We start from the raw sequence: 6,740 nt of genomic DNA, 5'->3' as shown, positions 1-6,740 counted from the left end.
ATTCAAAAAAGAACTAGATAAGTTCATGGAGGATAGGTCCATCAATGGCTTTTAGGGATGGTGTTCCTAGCCTCTGTTTGCCAGAAGTTGGGAATGGGCCACTTGATGATACCTGTTCTGTTCATTCTTTCTAGGGCACCTCGGATTGGCCACTGTCAGAAGACAGGGTACTGGGCTACATGGCCCTTTGGTCTGACCCAGTATGGGTGTTCTTATGGTCTTATGTTCCTATGTTGGTGCTCTTGGCACAGAGGGGCAGGGCCCTGAGGTGTTTCTGGGGCAGGCCTGGTCTTTGTGCTGTGTCAGGGTTGGGTGCAGCCTCACCACTGAGTCCGTGTTCTGGAGTCGGGAGGGGCTGCACAGTGATCTCCCACATCTGTGCAGCCAGTGGCCTGTGCCCCCCAATGCCATGCCGGAGTCTCCACACTTATTTGACAAATAAAACTTGCAGAATTTTGCAGAATTTTAAAATATTGTGTGCAGAATTTTTATTTTTTTGGTGCAGAATGCGCTCAGGAGTAAATATAATAATCATCCTCCAACTTCATGTCAGTCTAATGCTTTCCCATCTGCAGTTGGGGGAGTTCTTCACTTCACATGTATTATCTCTCCCCCACCACAGCAGCCACAGAGCTGAGACTGGGAAGGAGGGCCATCTCTCCCTGGAAGCTGCAGCTCTGGAGCTGGGGAAAGTCGCCTCATTCTCTGGCCACTGCAGCCCTGCACATCCCAAATTTCCCCCATCCCCTCTTCTCACCCCACTGCACCCTCCCACCTACCCCCTATTTCCCCCAAGGCCACCACCTCACCTTACATGTGTGTCTTCTCCAGGGTCCAGACACCTAACTTGTGGAGCCATGCCTGCGTGGCTCCACTAATTAGGTGGGTGGCCCTTCATTCTCTTGTGTGCCGTCACCCAGCCATTCACCTTAGAGGGAACTATCTGTGGACCACCTGAATGAAGCTTGCAGACCACTGATGGTCCGCGGACCACAGTTAGCGAACCTCTGCTCTAGTCATTTACACACACTCCCTGGGTGCTCCACCCAGCTATGGGCACTCTGGGGTTCCAGTTTATCCCCTTCAGGGACAACAAGACAGGAAAGCAAGGAATACGGGCTTAGCCAAGGGATTTCTTAACAGAAACTTTACTTTTAAAAAAAACCATGAGAGAGTTACAGACTTTTGCAAAATAACAGAAGTCCGGAGACATACCCACCTACCCGAGGCCTGTCACCCCTTCTGTGAGTCCAAAATCTTGTAATTGTTTCAGGTGAGGCAGAATCTCTCATTCTCTACTGCTTCTCTCTCTCCAGTTCATTCTTCATGCATGTGGCAATAGATGGCCAGCCTCAAAGAGAAGCACTCCCTCTTAAATAGAGTCTATCTTTTTTGCCATATGATCAGCTGGCTGACTTGTCACTTCTTGTCCCCTGCACCCCTCTCCTCACGTGCTCTGGTTGAGCGAATCAATGGGGATAGACTGGTAGTTGAGACAGTCAGAGTCAAGAGCCCTACATTGTCATATTGATGGCTTCTGAGAGACCATCTTTCAATGAAGTATCAAGCACTTTTCCTTGGCAGGGTAGCTGACTGGAATACATCATAATAACTTTGCTTCACCCCAGGTTAGATGTGAGTTCAGCACATAGTACAAAATGAAGGTTACAATACAAAATGGAGGTCATATTGTGACCCAGACATATCTCATTCTGTCACAGCTGATATATTGCCACAATGCAGCTAATCTAATTGAAATGTGACTTCTTGTATTTATATATTGGGTTATTATTGCTGGCACAGAATGGGTGTTGGCTTCTACCCCTGAGGTGGCTGCATTTCATCAGTGGGCAGGTTGGTCCAGTATACAAATATAAATGCAATACATCAAACTGAATAGCTAGCTGGCTGAGTGAGCTATTTCGAATGACAGATAGACACGTGTACTTAAAGTCTTGTTTTAGTGTTACTGCCTCCTGGAAAAGGCAAACACACTCCTTCAAGTGAAGACACTAAATAAACATTGTCTGAATCACAAAGAGCTGTCATTCCTATTTAGGAGGAAGGGTATTATTCCTGTTATCCTGTCCAAATTCCAACTTGCATAATTACATTACCCAAATTCCTCCTTTACTTGCAAATAGTGTACATGTTCTTCACTTCTACTCTTTAAAAATTGTATTCGTTATTGCTGACACAAAATAGGTGATGACTTCCAGCCCAGGAGTGTCTGTGTTTCCCTGTGAGTTATGTCAGTATACACTGGCCCAGGCCTGATATACATCTGAGCTTTGCTTAGCACAGCTGTGGAGGTAGTGAGGAAAAGGTGGCTGCACAAAACCTTTATGGCCCCTAGCTTCAGGAGCCAGTGGAATCTTGCTTTAACTTTCTCCTAGCTGACCATGGCCTCAAGGGGCCATTCCATAGCTGGAATAGAGTGGCACTTAGGTAATGTCTTTTTGCTGAGCACATCCTCTATGCTGGGGGATACAGCTGCTACACTGGTCTATGCCATGTGAAACTTTCTTTTGTGCAAAGGGAATTTCCATGTAGTCAGATGAGCTTTGGTTTGCTTGGTGCCATTAGAGTGGGGAGCTACAATCTGATCCACTGTCTGTAAAGTGCTTTGGATTTGTTTAGAAGTCCTAGACATAGGTAAGATTATAGTTATTAAGAACAACTAGTGACTAAAGTGTCCAAAAAGAGAATATGGGGTAGGGGGGAAGTTTCCTGTTGACTGGTCCCAGACAGACATGTGGCTATGTCAGATTTCAAAGCCTAATTGGGGTAAGATGGATGAACTCTTTGTGAACTGTGGCAGGCAGAGATTTAAATTCCTGTCATGTGCAGCAGCTGCTGGGATTGCAGAAGGAAGCAGACTACTGATGCTCAGGCTGCTTGCAGTCTAGCAGCCAGCTTAACTGTGGTCCCTGAGGGGAATATTCATGGCACCAGTTACCTGTTTTCTAGAGGTTGGGAGATATAAACCAGTAGCTGGGAAGCTGTGAGAAGGGAAAGGAAAGTGCCTTGTTATTCAAGATGGTTTGAAGGGGGAGAAAAAGACTGAAGTGTGTCTAGAAATCTTGGGAATGTTGAACATTTGGCCCTTTTCTATTCTAGAGTGTGCTGCTTTGAGGCATCCCTGAGGCTTGAGTTCTGTTCCTGGAGCAGAATACTGCCCTATTCTCTAGCCTTGTTGCGTTAAATGTCAGGTCTTACCTTTGCTTTTTATGAAACAGATGATTGACTGTTTCGTAGAGGTCCATTTCCCAGGGCAAGACAAAAATTTCATTCTTCAGTAACACCCACCTGACTGGATACTCTGTGGCTCTGCAGATAGCTCATAGGGATGAAAGTAAAAAACCTATTATTTCCTCTCAGCTCTGCTGTTTTCTCTCTACAGATCAGTTTCCCCCATCTCTACAATGTAAGTGGTGAGTATTATTTCTATTATATGTAAATGATTGTGATAAATTGAGTTGAACCTGGCTCACTACATTGAAATTGAAGCAGTGAAGGAAGTTGTGTAGTTTCTGTAAGTTTTATTAGTGGTTCTACTCTGAACCACTGTAAAGCTCTGTTTCAGAGTAGCAGCTGTGTTAGAATGTATTCGCAAAAAGAAAAGGAGTACTTGAGGTACCTTAGAAACTAACCTCTAAGGTGACACAAGTACTCCTTTTCGTAAAGCTCTGGGCCTCTGATCAGAGAGCACACAATAATTAACAGTTTCAAACATATTTGATATGAGTTCTCAGGCTTCAAGAACTTCCTGTATTGGAAGAGTTAGGAAGCCATATATTGTGATTCTAAGGTTCCACCGTTTGTGAATCATCCTCTTCTATGATACCCCCTTATTGTTCTATTTGCTCTTGTTTGGGAAAGCTAAGCACTGAGCTATTGATGGTGGGGAAATTATTTAAATAGTTTTGCAAATTGATGTTTTTTAATATTCTGGCTTTTCCTTTCGAATTTATGAGGTAGTTTATTTCTAGAAACCAGTAAAACTGCATGTCTGTTTCACCTTCCTTGCCAACTTTTTGGTTCACATGTGCAATATTTCTATGGCTAGCACTATTTGCATTTGTCTCTTGTGTAACTATGATGCAGAAGTAGTTCCACTACTTTTGTTTTTATGGCACTGGCTCAGCCCAGAAAATAAATAGTGGTAGCACTTTCATAATTGATTTCTTTAAGTCCTAGTCATCATTCCAAAGCTTAACTGGGTGGTTCTCTCAACTGGAGGATCTACGCTGGCTGTGTGCATGCCAGTTCTGCTAGCGCTTCATCTTTTTGATTGATATTGTTAGCTAAGTCAGTAAAAACTTAAGCATGAATGCTTAACTGAAGGCCATTTTAGAACTCACTCAACTGCAGTCAAACTAGTTTCAAATACATGCAAGCTGTTTCTTCCACTAAGTAATGGAATACAGGGCTTTCCATGAAAATAATTCTACTTATTAATTACTGCAAAACCTTTGTTTGGGACTAACAATGATTGAAAGTGCCGTAGTTTCAGAAGGTTTGGATACTGCTGAGCAAGTGTAGAGAGTCTAAATAACAACATGAAGAGAAAAATGAGCACTTTGTGTGCTTTTTTGTTTGTTTTGTTTTGGAATTACAAGGCTTTTCCTCCTCCTGTGACCTAGCCTTATTCACATAAAATAGAATTAGTCTTTGTGCTCTGCAGCCCCATCAAATAAATTGGTGGTAGCAACTTTCGGGCTTGGAATCTCATCCTGTTCCCATTGATTTCAATGGGAGTAGCCTGTGTTCTTGCAGGGGTTTCTTTTTGTGTGTGTTTGTTGTTTTTTGTTGTTGTTTCAGGTTGATGGATACTCCAAACAAAAATGAATTTGCCTGACTTATGTTGAGGTATTTACCACACATTTAAAGCGCTAAACGTACCCATGCACAATGCAACTTTATGAAAGATGTTAACCAAAAGACAAACGGTATTCCAGAACACTTGGCAGAAATGCATTTTCATGGCATTTTTATCTAATAAGGTTTCTTCTCCCTTTAAATCAGAATGTTTCACCACTTGTGTAAAATTTTGTGAAAGCATCTAAACGATTGCCTGTTACCCTATCCCTCCCATCTCTAACTGTCTCATTGAATTCATTCTCTGGTAAATTTAAATTCCTCCTTGGTATCTGCAGAACTGGCAAACAGAAATAACTGCAAGCAACAGTACTGGGCATTGTCTTGGTGTTGCTTAGTGCTTTGGTGATTTGGGAGTGGCTTTGTTTAAATAACAGTTGCAAGCTCCCAACTCTTGGCTTTAATTATGCTAGGGGATGAGTTTGGGTTTTGGTAGCAGTAATAAGATGCAAGTCGTCTAAGCAGACTGGTTTTGTTGTACTGGGAGGTGAATGGCAAATACCTTCTCTAGGGTGTGCAGGATAATATCATTTTACTTTCTCTTTTTTGTATTACAGGATAATCTAAGTGAACAGTACATCATACAATGCAGTAACTCACTGCCTTTCAGTGAGCACATATGAAATGTGTAATACTCGCTTACAGAATCACATGGATTTATTGAACACTGCAGCTGCTAACTCCAGCAGACACAAGTGGGACTGAATTTCCTGCTAAAACCCTCAGATCAAATACTACAACATCACCTAACACTAAGATTAAGATATAGCACAATGTATTGGTGGAGGTGCTGTCTGCACTGATCATTATAACTTTTCTCTCTCCAGTTAAATAAAAATTTAAGAGTAACTCCTCAGAATCCATGTCTTCAGCCATCCATGAAGGTTTCCATGTTGATCTGCCTGCCCAAGTCCTATATTCAGTCATGAAGACATAACTTGTACAGCCCACTTCCCTCCCTGGGTTACTCAGGAGCAGGCAACACCTGGTGTGGGCCAGGGTAACTGATGGTGTTCACCAGTAGGATTTCCAGGATCTCTTTTACTGTCATGTTGGGTAGGTTGGGATCCTCTATCAACCCCTCTGCTGCAGTCTTTTTACATGTAAAGGAAATTAAAACTGGCGGTGCCTCCAACTGGCTGGGCCCCTATACACATTAAATTCAATAGCATGCCTTGGGAGCCTCCAGGAATTAACCTAAACTAATCTGTGCAATGGGTCTAGCTCAAAAATACCAATAATAAACAATATACATTTGGATTAGAGTTAACCACACCTTTACTTAACAATTTAAGAGAATATGGCATAACAGATGAGATTAAATGTCACTACTAAAAAAATCACACAGGGCAGTTTGTTAAATCAATTAACAAATGCAGCTTACAGTAGTCAATGAAATGTATCTAATTTGCAGTTACACTGCCACCATTTACACCACCTCTAAGTCTACCCGCCTGTGGATTTCAAAGTTCTAAACACTTGCTTGCATGGGCATGCTAGAAGATCTTGAAACTGAGGACAGCACTCTGGTCCAGTCAATCAGTCCAGCCAAGGCAACAAGGGGCAGAACAATTCTAATTTGGGATCATTCCAAGCTGCCAGCCCCCTCTGAAGGCCATGACTGACTTTCTGCTAAAACCTCTAGAGCCAATGCAATAACATATAAGACAACAGCTTAAGATAAAGATACAAGACTATCGGCTGGTGGAGGTGCTACTTGCACTAATCATTACAGATGGCTAAAAACTGGTGCTGGGGTTATTACGCTAGTTACACTATTCCTCATAGCTATGGCAGGCTGTTCTATTGCAGACGAATGGCTAAGCTGCACAAAGAACCTCACTGAAATCTGAACTGGT

The 6,740-nt window shown here is 42.6% G+C and overlaps 1 long non-coding RNA gene across 1 annotated transcript; it reads left to right on the top strand.

Annotated features, from left to right (window-relative positions):
- Positions 1-2,941: 2,941 nt before the first annotated feature.
- Positions 2,942-5,740, top strand: LOC142071185 (uncharacterized). Its single transcript, XR_012667225.1, has 2 exons — positions 2,942-4,872; positions 5,439-5,740. It is a non-coding gene; the product is annotated as an uncharacterized LOC142071185 (long non-coding RNA).
- Positions 5,741-6,740: the final 1,000 nt, after the last annotated feature.

Source organism: Caretta caretta, chromosome 2, assembly GCF_965140235.1.
Source record: "Caretta caretta isolate rCarCar2 chromosome 2, rCarCar1.hap1, whole genome shotgun sequence".
NCBI lineage: Eukaryota > Metazoa > Chordata > Testudines > Cheloniidae > Caretta > Caretta caretta.
This window is presented reverse-complemented; position numbering and strand designations above follow the sequence as displayed.